Genomic DNA, 19,930 nt, shown 5'->3' with positions numbered 1-19,930 from the left:
CGTAGTTCTCGTGGTGTAGGAGTACAGCTTGGTGCGAAGTACTCGGGAAGGCGGAGTAACAAGAGGAGCTTGCGAAAAACCTTGGAGGAGTGTAGCTTTGTGCGAAGCACTCGGAGAAGTGCCGTTGGACACTTAATTCACTATTGTATCTGGGTGATCGAAGAATAGTGAATTTCCTCCTTGAAGTGAAAGGAGAAGAGTGGACTAGGAGGATTACACCACCTCTGAACCACTATAAATCTCTCTCTCCATTTACATACTGCTCATATATTTTGTGCATGCTTATTCTAACTGCGAACTAACCCGATTACGATTTATCGCATATCTTTATCTGTCTGGGTTTGATAGTTCCCACGTATGCATGCAAGCCAAACTTTACGTACATCATCTTTGAACCATATCAAGTGTTTCTAACGTGTTGCATGTTTTGAATCTCTCATTGAGCACCGCACTATTTAAGCATAACACTTTACCGTTATATATTCCGCTGTGCACTCTAAGTTGTTTATGTTAGAAAATTGGTGAATAAATCGATACACAAAAATATATATATATAAAATATATATTTGTCCCCAAAAAATGGAATTTAATTTATATAAAAATAAATTCCAACCAATTTTGGTACGAAACCAAAATTACATATATATACCGCGTATATATATATATATATATATATATATATATATATATATATATATATATATATATATATATATATATTAACCAAATAGGGATTTATTTTATCAAAATAATCCCACCACAACTAGTACGAAACTAGTATACGGGACTTAATTTCCATGAAATTAATCCCACCACAACTAGTACGAAACTAGTACAAGGATTTAATCTATCCGAGATTAATCATACCACTTGGTTCGAAACCAAGAACAAAAAATAAACAGGATACGGGTTTCTAACCTGAGGTTTTAACCCAACGAGAAGAAACAAGAAGAAGTAGAGGAAGCCCGAGTCGTGTGTACACACACTCTCCTTAAAACCGATTCGCCGCCTCCCGAGGGTGCTAGGATCGTTGTGGCGTCAGTCTCCCAGGATAAAACGAACTACGACTTTGGCGTTCGAGCACTCCAACCCAAAGCCCGACGAACTAGAACACAAGTTGAGCACTCCGATGTTTTATGGAATTATGTTGGCAAACAATTTCCTCTTTGAAACCAAGAATGAGAGTTGAGAGAAAAATAAAATGTTTTGAGACTTTTTAAAATCATGTGTGTAAACATTCTGCCAACATAACAAGCTTATATAGGAGAAGGGATTTAATAGCATCATCATGGCACATTAACCAACATAAATCCAAGATTTAATAATTGGATAATAACGTTTGAAACGGTCGTAATTATTATCGTAATAATTCCAACGGTCACGAACTTAATACGCGATTAATTCGTACCGACCACAACGACCCGTTTCAAAATATCTGAGTGACCGAGAAGTCCGTAAAAACCCGAAGGTTTAACGAATTGGGATTGGAAACCACACCCGAGTGGTCCACACGCACCGAAACGGTGCAGCACGAATCAATGCATATAGCATTGACTCGTGCTCAGCACGAAAGTAGCTCACGAAAGGAGAGCACGAAAGGAGCTCACAACTCCAACTTTCAGCATGAAACTAAAGCTTATAATTAAGCTTTCAATTTTGCATGCACTTTCGTCCAGCATGAAAGCATAGCACGAAAGGTGCTAAAAATCCCAATTCACTAATTAAGCAACCAAAGCTTAATTACACTTAAGCTCTACAACTTTTGTGCAGTGCAACGAAAGTTATTAAAATGCTTATTTCTAATTAGCATTTAAACTTAAATTTTTGACTTCTCTCCAAATAGGTTCACTTTGAGAATCAATTTCTCATTCACCTATTACCGATTTTGAGCGTACATTATATCAAATTCTTCGTCTCACTACGAAGAACCTGAATCCACTTTGACCCGACCCAAATCGGAAGTGGACCCACATATATTTGTACCACAAAATAATCACTCAAAATGCCATTTTTAGCTAAAAATTCCAACAATCCCCCACATGAATGAAAATTGATTTTCGGGACGAGGAAAATTCGACATGAACGTGCTCAACGGTCGATCCCTGCATAGCATAGGTAGGTGTTACCCTTTGAACCTTGCCTTGTGAAAATATGTTTACTCTACTGGCTGTATGGTAGAACTTGATGTCTTTGAACCAACTGCCGTTTGTGTAGACGATGACATATCCCACACAGGAACCTTCCAACCTTTGTTCTGTTCTCATGGGTGTGCCCGTTTTGGTCATGGGTCACTTTCCTGGTTCTGCGAGAGTTTCTAAAGAATTGAGCCCATCAATTCTCCTTTGAAGCGACCCCACTTCTCTCTAACATAGGTGATTCTTTATCGAGTATCTCGCATACTCACACATGTCAACCAACATTCGAATCATTAAAGCATCAACATGCTAGCCTCGTGCGGGAGTCACTGTTCTAACGAGGAATGGTAGGGAGTCCGAGACCCCCACAGTGACACGCTTCGTTCCATAATTTAGTTGTCCCATTGAACCTAGGTGCCAGCTAGGTTGGGTGTCCACTACAGAACTTTTATTCCATGGGCTTCAAACCCATTCCTCGTGCCAACTTCTCAACAACATCTTTGCTCAACCCTTTGGTTAGCGGATCCGCTATATTGTCCTTTGACTTCACATAGTCAACCGAGACAACACCCGTTGTGAGTAGTTGTTTAATGGTATTGTGTCTTCGACGTATATGTCTAGACTTACCATTATACATATGACTTTGTACTCTCCCAATTGTTGCTTGATTATCACAATGCACACTAATTGGAGGTACAGGTCTATCCCAACAAGGAATATCCTCCACAAAATGGCGTAGCCATTCAGCCTTTTCACAACATTTGTCTAAGGCTATCAGCTCAGATTCCATCGTGGATCTAGCTATCACGATTTGTTTCGAGGATTTCCAAGAAACGGCTGCACCGGCTAACGTAAACACGTAGCCACTCGTGGACTTAGAGTCCTTCATATCCGATATCTAGTTAGCGTTGCTATACCCTTCAAGTACAGCAGGATATCGTGTATAGTGCAGTCCCCAGTCACGAGTATACCTCAAGTATCTCATAACTCTCACTATTGCCTTCCAGTGCGCATCACTGGGGTTACTCGTATATCTACTGAGTTTGCTAACCGCAAAGGCAATATCAGGCCTGGTACAGCTCATTAGATACATCAAACTTCCAATAATCCTAGCGTATTCTACTTGAGAGATACACTTTCCACGATTTTTGGACAGATGAATGCTAGTATCTAATGGAGTCCTAGCCACTTGATAATCGTCCTTGCTAAACTTTGCAAGGATTTTATCAACATAATGAGATTGGCTTAACACGAGACCATCAGGTCTTCTCACGATTCTAATCCCAAGGATTAAATCTGCCAAACCCATATCTTTCATGTCAAATCTTGAATTTAACATGTCCTTGGTAGATTTGATCATTCGATCGTTACTACCCACGATGAGTATATCATCCACATATAAACAAAGAATGACATAACCGTCTATCGTTTCCTTAACGTAGACACACTTGTCACTTTCGTTTATATTAAACCCATTGGTTAACATCGCATGGTCAAACTTCTCGTGCCACTGCTTAGGCGCTTGTTTTAAACCATATAACGATTTAACCAATTTACATACTTTCTTTTCTTGTCCCGTAACCGCAAAACCCTCAGGTTGCTCCATATAGATTTCTTCATCTAACTCGCCATTCAAGAAAGCTGTTTTCACATCCATTTGATGTACTTCCAAATTCCGCAGTGCGGCTATGGCAAGTATCATCCTTATGGAATTTATTCTCGTTATGGGAGAATACGTGTTGAAGTAATCAAGGCCCTCGCGTTGCCTGTAACCCTTAATTACAAGTCTAGCCTTATACTTCTCAATAGAACCATCAGGTTTCAACTTCCGTCTAAAGACCCACTTGGATCCCAAGGGCTTACTACCCAGAGGAAGATCAACCAGTTCCCAAGTGTGATTCTGTAGGATAGAATCCACTTCACTCTTTATAGCCTCTTTCCACATTGGTCCTTCCGTAGAAGTCACAGCTTCTACATACGTTTGAGGCTCGTTTTCTAACAAACATGTCAGAAAATCCGGTTCATTTTCTAGTAAACAAGTTAGAATATGTGTATCACATTCTAACATGTACGTCAGAAAATCTGGACCAAAGGATTTTTCAATCCTAACTCGCTTGCTACGTCTAGCTTCGAGCTCGGGTTCTATTTCAGACCCTCCACTGCCGTTATCCACAGCCTCGTCGAATGTTCGTTTCGACGTACTAGGTCCCTCACTGGACCTACACGGAAATACATCTTCGAAGAACGATGCATTCCTTGATTCAATTATCGTGTTCTTATGTACGTCCGGATTATGGGACTCGTGTACTAAGAACCGATATGCACTACTGTTATGTGCATAGCCAATAAAGATACAGTCCACCGTCTTAGGACCTATCTTTATTTTCTTAGGTGTTGGCACCAAAACTTTGGCAAGACACCCCCACACTTTCAGGTACTGGTAAGAAGGTTTCCTACCGTTCCACAGCTCATAAGGAGTCTTATCGAGCTTCTTGCGGGGAACCTTATTTAAAAGGTAGTTACTTGTCAAAATCGCCTCACCCCACATACTTTGAGGTAGACCCGAACTTATCAACATCGCATTCATCATCTCTTTCAATGTGCGATTTTTCCGTTCGGCAACACCGTTCGATTGAGGTGCGTAAGGGGCCGTACGCTCGTGTATGATACCTACACTTGCACAGAAGTCACCAATAGGTGCTTCGTACTCACCACCTCGATCGCTTCTAACCTTCTTAATCCTCCGATTAAGTTAGTTTTCCACTTCATTCTTATAAAGAATGAATTTATCGACGGCCCCCGTCTTTGCTCTTAAGCAAATACACATAGCAGTATCGTGTGCTATCTTCGATAAACGTGATAAAATATTTATTACCACCGCGCGATTGTATTGATCTAAAATCACATACATCGCTATGAACCAACTCAAGTGGTTCTGTTTTCCTTTCAATCGATTTAAAAGGAATTTTCGTTTGTTTTGCCTCAACACAAATCTCACATTTGTGCTTATCAACTTGAAATGCAGGAATATGGTCCAAGTTAATTAATCTACGTATAGAATTAAAATTAACATGACCCAGTCTACCGTGCCACAAACACGAAGACTCAAGTAAGTAGGCTGAATTAATAACACTTTTATTAATCGTGGTTATTGCATCAAGCTTAAAAAGCCCATCTAGCACATAACCCTTGCCTATGTACATTCCTGATTTCAACAAAACAACTTTGTCTGACTCAAACACTAACCGGAAGCCATTCTTGTTCAACAATGAACCAGAAACTAAGTTCTTTCGTAGCTCCGGTACATACAAGACGTTGTTCAGAGTCAGCTCTTTCCCAGAGGTCATTCTGAGAATTACTTTGCCCATGCCTACCACAGTAGACTGAGCAGAGTTTCCCATCCATACCTTCCCACAATTAGTCGTCTCGAAGGTAGTGAACAACTTACGGTTGGAACACATATGTCGGGTCGCACCCGTATCAATGAACCATTCCGTTTGGTTCGAACCAACCAGGTTTACCTCGGTCACCATTGCCGAGAGGATGATTTCGGACTCATTCTGATTGAACCGCACCACGTTAGATTCAGAATTACAATTCTTCCTCTTAAGTGCTTTACAATCAGCCCACTTGTGGCCCATAATGCCACAATTGAAGCATCTTCCGTAGAATTGCTTCTTGAAGTCCCTTCTACCCAAAGGCAACAAATGGATACTAGGTTCCACTTGAAAGGCTTCACTCACGATCATTCCTTCGTCAACTTGACTTAGGACGATCCCGGAATCCACCATCTTGTATTCAAGTAATCGGCTAACGACAAACATTTTTGCCTTAGCGTCATCACTCTTATACTTTAGGTCTAAAGATTCCCACAACGAGTCACACAAACCATTCAAAACATAGTTTAGACATAGGAAAACCAAATATTTCCAAATCCTCACTATGTTAACGGTTTGAGCGTTAGACTTGTGTTCCTTTTCACTAGGAACCATCTCGGTCAAAAACAATGACATGCCGAGAATTACAAGGTTGTACAACGTTTTAAGTTGCAACCCTTCGAAATTCAACATCTTGAATTTCCATGGTCTTTCGACCAATCCACAAGGTACCGTCCCATGTACCTTCATCGTAGGGATATACCCTTTGATGCCACCACAAGTCTCCGAACCAAAGTTCACCGAGGTTTCGGAAAGTGCAACTACGTTGCCGATCCGACCAATTGAATGTGCACCATGAGCAACATTCACGGTTCCACCCCTCGTGGAATCCATCGATTTAATCACCAAGAAATTAGTCGGTTTTAAGATTGTTGGAAAATTAGTGAATAAATCGATACACAAAAATATATATATAAAATATATATTTGTCCCCAAAAAATGGAATTTAATTTATAGAAAAATTAATTCCAACCAATTTTGGTACGAAACCAAAATTACATATATATACCGCGTATATATATATTAACCAAATAGGGATTTATTTTATCAAAATAATCCCACCACAACTAGTACGAAACTAGTATACGGGACTTAATTTCCATGAAATTAATCCCACCACAACTAGTACGAAACTAGTACAAGGATTTAATCTATCCGAGATTAATCCTACCACTTGGTTCGAAACCAAGAACAAAAAATAAACAGGATACGGGTTTCTAACCTGAGGTTTTAACCCAACGAGAATAAACAAGAAGAAGTTGAGGAAGCCCGAGTCGTGTGTACACACACTCTCCTTAAAACCGATTCGCCGCCTCCCGAGGGTGCTAGGATCGTTGTGGCGTCAGTCTCCCAGGATAAAACGGACTACGACTTTGGCGTTCGAGCACTCCAACCCAAAGCCCGGCGAACTAGAACACAAGTTGAGCACTCCGATGTTTTATGGAATTATGTTGGCAAACAATTTCCTCTTTGAAACCAAGAATGAGAGTTGAGAGAAAAATAAAATGTTTTGAGACTTTTTAAAATCATGTGTGTAAACATTCTGCCAACATAACAAGCTTATATAGGAGAAGGGATTTAATAGCATCATCATGGCACATTAACCAACATAAATCCAAGATTTAATAATTGGATAATAACGTTTGAAACGGTCGTAATTATTATCGTAATAATTCCAACGGTCACGAACTTAATACGCGATTAATTCGTACCGACCACAACGACCCGTTTCAAAATATCTGAGTGACCGAGAAGTCCGTAAAAACCCGAAGGTTTAACGAATTGGGATTGGAAACCACACCCGAGTGGTCCACACGCACCGAAACGGTGCAGCACGAATCAATGCATATAGCATTGACTCGTGCTTAGCATGAAAGTAGCTCACGAAAGGAGCTCACAACTCCAACTTTCAGCATGAAACTAAAGCTTATAATTAAGCTTTCAATTTTGCATGCACTTTCGTCCAGCATGAAAGCATAGCACGAAAGGTGCTAAAAATCCCAATTCACTAATTAAGCAACCAAAGCTTAATTACACTTAAGCTCTACAACTTTCGTGCAGTGCAATGAAAGTTATTAAAATGCTTATTTCTAATTGGCATTTAAACTTAAATTTTTGACTTCTCTCCAAATAGGTTCACTTTGAGAATCAATTTCTCATTCACCTATTACCCATTTTGAGCGTACATTATATCAAATTCTTCGTCTCACTACGAAGAACCCGAATCCACTTTGACCCGACCCAAATTGGAAGTGGACCCACATATATTTGTACCACAAAATAATCACTCAAAATGCCATTTTTAGTTAAAAATTCCAACAGTTTATGTTGTTGATGCTTGTTACTTAGAGTTGAAATTACCAAAGTGTTATTTGCCTTGTGTGTTTTCGAAGAAAGTTGAAAAGTTAGAGAAGTCTATTCACCCCCCCTCTAGACTTCTCGCCACCCTTTCGGGACCAACACCCATAGGATCACAAGAGAATGTTCCAAATCATCAAATTTGATCTATAGATGTGGCTTGATTGCTTAACTAAGTTCTTGACTTCTTGTATGCACCACTTCGAAAATGTAACACCCCAGATTTTCAAGACTTTTTAAAACTTGTATCAAAGGTGGAATCTCATTAAATCTCAAGAAATAAATACAAGCGTACGGGGTGCTATGCCACACCTGGGCTAGAGAACCCAAGTGCACAGACTAACTAACTAATATCTTCAAAGCGTAATTACGTAAACGTGGCACGCAGGCCAAAAGGGGAAAACTATCTACTTCTATACTCCAAGTTCTAGCGCGCTCCAGTGACTTAATCTTTTGTGCCTGAAAGCCAAATATATCTGTTCAGCGAGAGATGCTGGTAACCCACTCCAACGCGTTGAAATACAATACATATAGAGATATATATAGATATACGAAAACCATTTTGAGCATGAAGATATATCCTACGAACTCTAGCTTTGAAAACCGGGAATGACTCGACAGATAAGGCCAGACACAAGCAACAGTTATAACGAGCATATGCAGTCCTCAACACATAAGGCAGATAAGGCAAGACATAAACAATGATCATAACCCAACATGAACAATCCCCAATATAAATCCCATAGTCACATCCCCCAAGACACTCGTAATCACAACTCATCCATGTCACAACACATAACACACTTTGTTAGCGCCACAGGACCAATCGCATGCCCATACATGAGGGTCAGCGCATATAGCTCTGACACGGCCCCGCAGCACCCTGCCCCGTATCGCAACACGGAGGGGTCGATCGCAACCGACCGATGAACCGCAGCTCATCATAGTGTTTGATCGCAACCAAACAGTGGACCGCAGCCCAAGAGAATGTCATCTGACCGCAGCCAGGAAAAAGGACGAACCGCAGCTCGTATAGAAACGTTTGATCGCAACCAAACGGTGGACCGCAGCCCAAGAGTATCAATCTGACCGCAGCCAGCTTCTGAACCGCAGCTCAGGATAACCAATCCGATCGCAACCGAATTGGGGTAACACACACACATAACACATAGCAAGCACATGCAACCCACATTACACATTAGGAAGGGGGAGAAAACGTATAACAAAACCTATGCGTGATCCATCACATACTAAGAATAGTCCTAAGGGGTTCATACTTCTACCACCTAGGTCAACGGGATACCAATTCAACTAGCACGCAATATAATAGACTCGTAAACCTACGAACGACACCCGAAATATCAAACTAGACATAGGCACGATGAACGGAGTCCGTTGGGACACTACGGGGATCGGGGGAACATCAAACGGGGATGCCGGGATCCCGAATTGGGGAAATTTCCAGCGGGTAGCCGGTGGGTGGGGGGCCACCCGCCGGCTGCCCGCCGGAATTACTGTTCCGGGCAGCGGGTCGCCGGCGGGCAGCTGCCCGCCCGCCGACTACCCGCTGCCGGGCGGTGTTTCACGGCCGTGGGTAGGTGGCGGGTCCCCTACCCCCCACTGACTCTTTTCACACACTTTACGCCCCGGGAACCGTTGTGGAACCCGAAACCATGCTTAGACACTTTCCAACGCAATTAACGACAACACGTAGACAATTAACGAATCAAATACAAGAAACGAACGGCACATAACCTATCATGCTTTTCTAAATATAATCAACACCCAAACATGCGATTTCCCCACCCGATAATCCAAGAGTAAGATCATACGATACAACCTAGGTTTCTAATCACTTTTATATCAACAAGAATACGGTTCGTCTTCTAATTGCAAGATTCGGTAAGAATAACACATAAACATCAAGAGCATCACACAATTATCAAGAACAACACATAATCATCAAGAACTCCATATAATCATCAAGAATCTCCCAATATCAAGATTATCAAGATCCCTCATGGGATCATCACGTCAAACATCAATAATCATCATCATATCTCGCCAATACACAATAATATGGGGGAAACCTAAGGGGAAATCATAGCTATGAAAATAGGTTTTGTTGAGACATGGGTTACCTCTTAGCCTTAATTAATTCCTTGGCTATGAAGGATCTTTCTTTAAGCTTCCTTGCTTTCTTGATTTCTCCTAAGGGGATTCTTGGAGCTCTTTTGGGGTGGTGGGGCGTTAATCTTGTGGGGAGTTCTAGGTGCCTCTTAAGTCCCCTATTTATATATTTAGGAGTCCTAATTAGGAACTAATATTATAGGCTTGCTAATTCTATTCCTTTTGGAACTAAGGATTGAGTTTAGGGGTTGGGTTTATATATGAGGGCCCATGGACTATGGTGGGCTTTTTTCCCTAATTAATCATTATAATTTATTCTTTCTCTTGGGCTATTGATTAATTAATTAAATGGTTTTAGGGGTCGTAACACGGGGTGTTACAGAAAATCTATATCAAATTGCAAAATGTAAGCCTAATCAAACTAATGGCGCATGACGATCTTTGTCTCGCTCTTCCATGAAGCATGTGATGACTGACCCTTCATCTTCTTATTCTTCTCCTTGTCTTTTATGGTCGACCCTTCTTTCTTCCCCGCCTCTGTATTTGCGTCTATAGCATGACGATCACCACACATGGGGCAAACTATTCCTCTCGAATGTGAGTATGTCTTAGGGATCCCACAACTGCCACAAGTCAAGCATATCCTATGTAACAATGTGTTAGATCAATAATGGAAATGTAAAAATAACTTTACAGTAGCAAGTTACCATTGCAAAAATATGCTCATTAGATGAATTTATCATTTCCAAACTGCAAGTTATCACTGCTACTTAGATCCACCAAGTCTTTTCATTATTATTCACCAACTTTGAATCTCCCATGACCCATGATTTCTCAAAGATAATTGCAAACAAACAGTCATCTAAAAAAAGGCATACTAAAGAATTCTAAATAGAGAAAATATTTGATGCACCGCCGATGTGTAGGTGCTAATGTGCTATACAACGGCGGTGAATCAGAATGTGCACCTAATAAAAATTTTGACTAAATCTTTTTATGCAAATTATAATAATTCTTAATATATTACTCTATAATTACTTTCTTTTATGAAAAACAATTGTTATAATCATTTAAAACTAAAGAATATTAATCAAATTAACCATGCCTATCTCTAAGCCCTGATTTTGTCTTCACACTAAACGCACAGACACACCGTCTTCTTCACTGTTCTTCGTGTTGGGTTTCATCATAGGCCTTCTTTCTATAAAGGCAGTAAGGCACCGATTTTTTTTTTTTTTGAAGGGAATAAAGGCACTGATTTAATTTGTAGATCTTTTGTGCTGCAAGCTTGCAAGGTTTCTACTCCTCATCGTATTCCAATTTCCATGCAAACTAAACTTCTTAATGTTCCTTCTTATCCATGTCATCTGTTTATTATCTTAAAAGCATATGAAAAAACTCAACACTACGTCACTACCAATTATCAAGTGGCGCGTTCTGATTCACCCACCGTTGTATAGCACCTATACATCGGCGGTGCATCAAATATTTTCTCTTCTAAATAATAGAGAAATACTATGTTAACTCTCACGGAAAGTTTGGACCACTGATTAAAGATACAAGGCATAATTTAATTCAAGCTCAAACTCCAATTTTTTTCCTAGTGGTACAATCAAGATTTTTCAAGTTGCATTTCAACTATAATTCCTTATGATGCTAACATCTTTAGCCTAAATTGTTGCAAATTGAACCAGTTTTCTGTAAAATGAATACATATAAGAATTCATAAAATTTAACTTAAGTGCAAGCTTTACAGCTAAATTAAATTATATTGACTTAAAACTCAAATTATTATAGCTAAAAACTAAGTTGTTATTAAAAAGAAAAGCATTTACCATAAGGTAAATCGTTCTTATCTCAGTTGTTCTTACGGCAATCGTGCCACCAGCACTCGTTGTCGGCGTCATTAATAGCTTCCTGAAAACTGTTGTTTAGGAACTCCGACGGTCCTAACACCAAAAATAGTTTCGAAACACAAAATCAAAACTTAAGTTGGATTAAGCACAAATGGCAAAAAAAAAAAAATATTTCAGCTTCAATAGACCAACACAAATCTTACTTTGGAAAATACGTCGAGAGCAGGGGAGGGAGGAAGACGAAGAAGGGTTAGGGTCGAAAAGAGGCTTGTATCGGTTCTGGGGAATGTCATCGTCATCTTCGTCCTTGGACTTGTCGTAGCCGATTTGCTCTTCTCCTTCTCCGGTGTCGCTTTCTTATTCCTTGGCAGCGGGAGTAGCTTTGCAAGAGAGTCAGAGATCTAGTTTCAGCTACTCCGATTGTCAACGGGATAAATATTGTTCTTGTAGGGTTTTTCACTGCCCAATATACTCAATGGCAAACTTGAAATTTGTTTAAAAATTGAGGGCAATTGGAACAAAAAAATAAATCTAAATGTTAGATAAAAAATTGCAGCCACATGATTTAAGATCAATTGCTAGTAGGGGTGCCATTTTTGAGGGGTAATTGGCAAACTCCCAAATATAGATATAGGGAGTTATACTAGTGTGTTTTAGTGTTAAAAATTTATGAAGTTTTTAGACTTGATTTTTAAACTGTCAAAAGTTTTTTTGTTGGATTCAGACCTATGTTAAAATGTAATTAAATTTTTAAAAAATATAAGATGTAAGTATCTTGATTAGTTTATATACATTATGTATGTATATATGTATATGTATATATGCAAAAGAATAGTTAACTATTTAAAAAAAAAACATTTTTACCTGTTTTTTTTTCTCTGTTTTTGTGTCTCTACTTATACTGATTTTGTCCATTAATGATAATATTGTGATATTTTTTTAGAAAACTTGCATGCAAATGGTGTAAATATTAGATTTTCCAGTCCAAATCATAAGTTAGGACTGCAACTAATGTGGATGGTAAGTGTGGACTGCAACTTGAGAAATGAGAAACAAATTGACAATTATAAGTAACATGTACACATTGACAATGCCATGGTACAAATTACAGAAACAAATTGACAATTGAGGATTCAGCCTTTTGGGGTAAGAAACAAATTGACAATGCCATGGTACAATTACACAATACCCAAGACATACATGTAGGAATACCTTTCCCATACACTTATACCTATACCTAAGCATTTAATGTGGATGGTAAGTGTTGACTATTATATACTAATGTTTGATTGAGACTTCTTAGCATGTGTACTACTTGGTATCTCTATATATACTTCATTTAAGAATGCAACATGTACACTATATATTCATTCCAAAAGAGAACTTCTGCAAGTTTTTAGCTAACAATTACAACAATGAAAAAATTGAATAGCTCAATTATCATTTGTGGAAAAAGAAAGCTTGATGTTGAAGATAAAGGTAAAAATGAAACATACCTGTTGTTCTTCATTAAAATTGTAACAAATGCTAACTTACTTTTTTGGTTTGCAATACTCATCTTCTTTGCTTTCCATTTGTGTACTATATCTGCACCAATTTGGCTCCCTTTTATCTGTTTTTTGGTCTGTGTATTGAGAGAGTGTAAATGCAGCACTCTCATGTACACCTGCAAATGAATAGTATACATATTATAATTTTTTTTAATTTATTAGGTTGGCAAGTAATTACATAATACCCAGAAAATCGCATGAACAAAAAAAAAGTTGTAAATTCTAACAAAGTCTCTACTACTAGAAGCTCTATCCCACATTTAGACCACACTCAAATATTTTTGAATTCAAATTCTTTTATTTGCTTAATCATAAAAAAAAAAAAAAAATACATCCTGGCAAATGGGTACAACACAAATTTATTTTCCTAATAAATCTGAAAGTAAAAAAAAAAAAAAAAAAATTAGATACAGATATATAGTTTTGAGGTAAGAGACTACTGACCTTTATCGTATTAGTGTTTGGGCCTTTAAATCCAATTTTATGAACTACGAAATCTGTATGCATGTATATCTACCGTGCTTATTTGTGCTTTTTCGTTTGATGCTGGTCACTGTGGTCAGATGTAGATAGATCTGTAAACAAAGAATTAGGGTTTATGATTAACGAATTTAAATGAAATTTTTTCTTGGTATGTAATTAAAACGTACCGTGAGAAAGAATCTTTATCTATATCCATGGAAGACGATGCTCCTTAATCAACACAGTCTAGGATTCAGATTGTACGGAATATTTAGAAGATGTTTTGGGATGGTGAAGCGAGGGAATTAGAAGAAGCTAGGTAGTCTTGGCGTTAAGGAGGAGACTGAAAGACAGGCATGCATATGGTAGATTTAGGGTTTGATTTTTGTTTATATATATGGACTGATATGGATTTGGGTTGGGGTTTGTTTTAGGCTTCTGAGTTGGGTTAAATAAACAAAAAAAAATTATATATTTAAATACATGTATATTTTGGGCTAGATTTTTTTTTTTTAAAGTAAATTATATTATATTTTAAATGTTATGATTTTTTTATCATTTTTTTTGGTTAGAATGAACATGTAAACAAATTATCTTTCTAATGCTATGATTTTTTATCATTTATTTATAGCTTGGAATGAAAATGCTAAGTACAATTTTTTAAAAAATTTATTTTAGTTAGTAAATTAATTTATGTTCAGTTGATGTAGAAAATATTCATGATCAAGTTGTGAAGATCGTGGTTTGAATGGATCTAATTTGTGGTGGGAATCATTTGTATTTTTTAGTGTTTTACAGAAATAGTTAGTTTGGATTATGAAATTTTTTTTTTTTTTTTTGGTTAGATTTGAAATTTATAAATATATTTCATTTGTATGGAAGTATTCTTTAGTGTTTGTATACATTTCATATATAATTTTTTGTGCAAAGTACTGAATTGTATGAATATAAAAATGCATGATTTGTATTTAAAAAAAATACTATATACAAAATTATTCATTCTACTATTTAAATATGCTATCTTTTTTTTTTTGAGAATTAATTTTAATTCATTTTGTTTCTTTACAAATTCAGAAAAGGTTCGACCTGATTGTCTTGAGATTAGGTCCCATTTGATTTCAAATGTTGCTCAAAGTTTGGATATTATCAATTGTTATTTTACTATTAATACGAAATAATGGCCACAATGAGAATGAGCATTTGTTTCCTTATATTATTCTACTATTGTCGTTTTTCAATAGTAGGGAATACCCCGACCGACATGCCTTTGTCCTTTTTCTTATTGTTTTGCAGGTAATAGGTCGGACCTTTTCTAGAAGAACCCGGTCGGCTCTCGACCGGCGTCGTCGACCCCGAGCGGTAGCCCTTAGGCGAGAGTGCTGAGAAAAGACACGTGGCAGCGCCAGGCGTTGACAGGCAGGGCACTCGGGAGGATGACACATGGTTGCTACGTGGGAGGCATGCCGGACGGCCGGACTTATGTCTCCGGCTCCGCGGCTATAAATACCCGTCGACGTAACAGTGTAAAGGACTTTTGGACGATCGATAGGTTGTTATCAGAGACTCCCGACCGCAGTCAGTCGGTACTTGGAACAGCCAGTTAGATTGTACTTAGGACCTTTACGTGATCAATAAAATCCTTTTACTTGCTTTAATTGGTATCGTATTACTGTTTAATTACCGCACACGTGGAATTAACACTATCATTTTGGCGCCGTCTGTGGGGACCCGTGCAACAAACCTAAGCCTACCGAGCACCGGTTCTTTCCTCTCACAATGTTTCCGTTCATGCAGAACCTCAACGACTACGACCAGGCTGACGCAGCTAACGACAACCAGGGTCAAGACGTCGATCTCAATCTCAACCTTTCACCACCACATCCGCCAGTTCACCACCCAGCAGTCCAGCACCAGGTGCAGTACGTTCAGCCGGCATACCCGATGCCCGGCCAACCGGGATATCCCACTCCCGGTCAGCAGTACCCCTATCCCGGGCAGTATCCATATCCTACGCCTCCTCAGCCTTATGGATATTGGCCCGGCCAACCGATGCATTATCCATCCCCAGCCGTATATCCACCGTTTATGCCTGCGTACACGGCTCCATCCGCCGCCCCGCCAGTATACCCGACCGTTCATGTAGAGCCGGAGCATCAGCCCACTTCCCGGGCTCGACGCTCGGCTCGTTCGCGGTTGGGTTCGGGGGGTGCTGAAGCGATAGAGGTACCACGGCAGGCTCCACAAGCAGAACCGGAGGTTCCCGCCCGAGCGGAAGACCCCGAAGAGATTGAGCGGGAAGTAGCTTTTGATCATCTTCAACCGGCGATGCGACAACGTTTGGAGCCGGGCTCGAGCCGGCGAACAGAAGACATGCTGATGCAGGACGTCAGCCAGGAGGCTTCGTCTGGGCATAGCGGGTCAAGATCTCACCGTCGACGACGCGCTCGGGAAGCAAACCAGGCTCAGATGGCTGAGCTCAACGAGACCCGAGGATTGCTCTACAACCTCCAAGCGGAGTTTGCTCAGTTCAGGAACGAGCATCCCATCAGGCCCCCGGTCGACCAGTCGTCCTTGTTGAGAACGCCCTTTACAGCGGAGATAATGGCCCAGCCATTCCCGCTCGACTTAAAGGTCTCCGGGGAGAAGAGTTATGATGGCCGTACGGACCCTGAGGTCCATGTCAACGATTTCTACGGCAACATGATGTTAAAGGGCGTGTCAGACGCCGTGATGTGTAGAGCTTTCTATTCCATGCTCACCGGTCGGGCGGCGGAATGGTTCCGAACATTGCAGCCAGGCTCCATCGCTGATTTCAACACCCTGGCGATCAGGTTCGTGAGAAAGTTCATCACCTCCAAAGTGGTGAGGAAGCCCTACATGTATTTAGAAAAAGCCAAGCAGCTTGAAGGGGATAGCTTGACCGATTTTCTAGTCAAGTGGAAGGCCGCAGTGGCGGAGGTGGAGCCCATGGATGATCTCACAGCCATCCACATGCTCCATATAGCCTTCTGTGCCGGCTATCTTTATCAAGACTTCATTCTTCACCCCCCCCCCCCACCACGTATGAGGAGGCCCTCAGAAGGGTCACGGATTATGCCAATGCCGGCGAGACCAATGCAGTGAAACGCTCGTAGGAGGTCGGGACGTCGTCTCGTAAACCGGCCGGCCGGGCGGATCATCGGTCGGGTGATGACCATCCCCAATCCCGCACCAGGCCAGGTGAGTTTACGGCGCTCAACCGATCCACGGCAGAGGCCATGCAGTACGCGCAGTCCTGCAATTTGATTAAACTCCCCCATCCCGGGCAAGATGGTTCTGACAAGACCAAACACTGTGCATATCATCGTTGGCCAGTCATGACACCGAGGAGTGTACCCACTTGCGCCAATTGCTAGAAGATTTGCTCAACCTCGGCAAGTTGGACAAGTGTGTGGGGAAAAGAGAAGAGACGAAGAAAAACACCGATCGGAGAGACAAACGGCGTTCTCATCACCGTTCCGATCGCTCTGATCGTGATGGACGCTCCGATCGGTCGGGGTCCGAGAGGCGAGATGACCGAAGGGACCCCGATCCCCCATCAAGCAGTAGACCGGCAGGCAAGTTGACGATCCACGTCATTTTTGGTGGATTGGATGACGCCTCCCGACCGAGGGAGAACTGCCCGGTCGCCATAGTAGATTCCCGAGACACCGGGAAATGACAAAAAATGGAGCCCATAACCTTCTCTCTTGAAGATCAACCTAGCAGCGGTGACCACGGCATGGAGGCGCTCGTGTCACCATCGACTTCAACGGGACGGACGTTCAGAGGGTTATGGTGGACACTGGGAGCAGTGTCAACGTCTTTTATTTGGACGTGTTCGAGAAGTTGAAGCTGGACAGGCGCGAGCTGACCCCGGTCAGGATTTACCAGGGCCCTTATCTACCCCGAAGGAAAAATTATGCTCACAGTCGAGATCGGCACTCCACCGAAGTCGATCAAAACCGAGATGGAATTTGTGGTGGTCAACCTCCATTGCGTCCACAATATCATCTTGGGCCGCCCCGCCATCATGAAGATCGGTGGGATAATTTCAATGCCTCATCTTTGCATGAAATTTCCCACTCCAAATGGGGTCGGTGTTGTCCGGGGCCACGTTCAATCCGCCCGGAAGTGTTACACCCGTGCGGTCAACAGGCGTGACTCTGGCACGTCTTCCCGGGTGAACATGATCGTAAAGGAAGTCTCCAATGACCGGAAGGAGCAGCCCGAGCCTTCTGAGGAGATAGAAGAAGTTCCCCTGTCCGACGACCGACCGGACAAGAAGATTAAAATTGGCAGGGCCCTTACCCCCGAGCTCAGAACGGAAATACTGGCGATCTTACGGGAGTTCGCTGATATCTTCGCGTGGGGGCCCGAGGACATGCCCGGGATCGACCGGACGGTCATTTGCCACAAGCTAGCCGTCGATCCCGCAGCGAAGCCGGTCGTGCAGAAACCCGGCACCTTTCATCCGATCGCCGCGAGTTTGTTCGCGAGGAAGTCAAGATGATGGCGGCGATCGAGCACATCCGACCGGTCATCTATCCCGAATGGGTGGCTAACATCGTCCTTGTTCGTAAGCCCCCGGCGTGGAGGATGTGCATCGACTTCACGGATCTCAACAAAGCCTGCCCTCTCGACCCGTATCCACTACCAAGTATCCATCAAATGGTCGATGAGACGGCCGGGGCTGAGTTGATGAGTTTCATGGATGCATTCAAGGGATACCACCAAATAATGATGCACCATGAAGATGAAAGCAAAACAGCCTTCGTTACCCCGGACGGGCTGTATTGCTACCGAGTGATGCCGTTCGGCCTCCGCAACGTGGGAGCGACCTACCAGAGGATGGTCAATATGCTCTTCGCTGATCTTCTAGGCCGAACGATGGAAGCGTACATCGACGACATGCTGGTTAAGAGTCGGGACCGATCCGACCACACTCGAGATCTCCGGGAGTGTTTCCAGATCATGAGGAAGTATCAGTTGAGGCTGAACCCAACAAAGTGCACATTTGCGGTTTAGACCGGGAAGTTTCTCGGCTACATGATGACCAGAAGAGGGATCGAGCCCAACCCGGCCAAAGTTAAGGCAATCCTAGACATGCAACCACCTTCAACCGTTCGGGAAGTCCAGCAGTTGACCGGTCGGTTGGCAGCGCTTAGCCGGTTCCTCTCCAAATTAGCCGAGCGCGCTTTACCTTTCTTCAAGGTATTGTGCAAAGTTAACGGGTTCGTCTGGGATGACGAGTGCCGAGCGGCTTTCGACGAGCTGAAGGAGTATCTTATGTCACCAATTGTGTTGTCGAAGCCCGAGCTCGGAGAAGTGTTAGACGTGTACCTCGCCGTGTCTGATCGAGCAGTAAGCGCAGTTTTGTGCCGAACCGATCCAGAAGGGGTCCAGCGACCAGTGTACTATGTAAGCCACGCGCTACATGGTCCCGAACTCCGGTACTCCCGGCTTGAGAAGGTCGTCTACGCCCTTTACATCGCCGCGAAGAAGTTGGCTCCTTATTTTCAGGGTCGAGCAATTCGCGTGTTGACGCCGATCAGCCGATCGGACCATTCCTCCGCACTGCTTCGTCATCCGGTCGCCTAGTCAAGTGGGCGTTAATGCTGACCCAGTATGCAATTGAATACCGACCAAGACCAGTAATCAAAGGTCAAGCCCTTGCAGATTTCTTGGTTGAGTGTACCGCTCGGGATACCCGACCCCTTGAGGTCGCGAACCCTGAGGCCGAGTGGTGGACGTTAGCTACTGATGGGTCGAGCAGTAAGAAAGGGGCAGGAGGAGGAGTGGTAGTCACGAGCCCGGAGGGATTCAAGGTCTACTTCGCCCTTATGTATCAGTTCCATCCGACCAATAATGAGGCCGAGTACGAAGCCTTTGTCAACGGCTTACAGTGTGCTCGGGACTTGGGGGCTGATTATATTAGGGCTCAAACGGATTCCGCGCTCGTGGTCGGGCAGGTACTCGGTGAC

General features: G+C 42.0%; 2 long non-coding RNA genes across 3 annotated transcripts in view; both read right to left on the bottom strand.

The window, feature by feature from the left end:
• Nucleotides 1-14,278, bottom strand: part of LOC109185612 — a 34,715-nt gene extending 20,437 nt beyond the window's left edge. For both annotated transcript variants that reach the window (XR_002054995.1, XR_002054996.1), the window contains exons 1-3: nucleotides 14,117-14,278; nucleotides 13,984-14,041; nucleotides 13,453-13,540 (exon numbers count right to left, since the gene is read on the bottom strand). This is a non-coding gene — a long non-coding RNA (uncharacterized LOC109185612). The remainder of the gene's footprint in view (nucleotides 1-13,452; nucleotides 13,541-13,983; nucleotides 14,042-14,116) is intronic.
• LOC109185613 lies at nucleotides 11,762-12,357 on the bottom strand. Its single transcript, XR_002054997.1, has 2 exons — nucleotides 12,120-12,357; nucleotides 11,762-12,009 (listed from the first exon to the last, which is right to left on the bottom strand). It is a non-coding gene; the product is annotated as an uncharacterized LOC109185613 (long non-coding RNA).
• Nucleotides 14,279-19,930: the final 5,652 nt, after the last annotated feature.

This window comes from Ipomoea nil, unplaced genomic scaffold (genome assembly GCF_001879475.1).
Source record: "Ipomoea nil cultivar Tokyo-kokei standard unplaced genomic scaffold, Asagao_1.1 scaffold1334, whole genome shotgun sequence".
In the NCBI taxonomy this organism is placed as follows: domain Eukaryota; kingdom Viridiplantae; phylum Streptophyta; class Magnoliopsida; order Solanales; family Convolvulaceae; genus Ipomoea; species Ipomoea nil.
The sequence above is the reverse complement of the archived record's forward strand: the minus strand, read 5'-3'. Positions and strand labels throughout refer to the sequence as shown.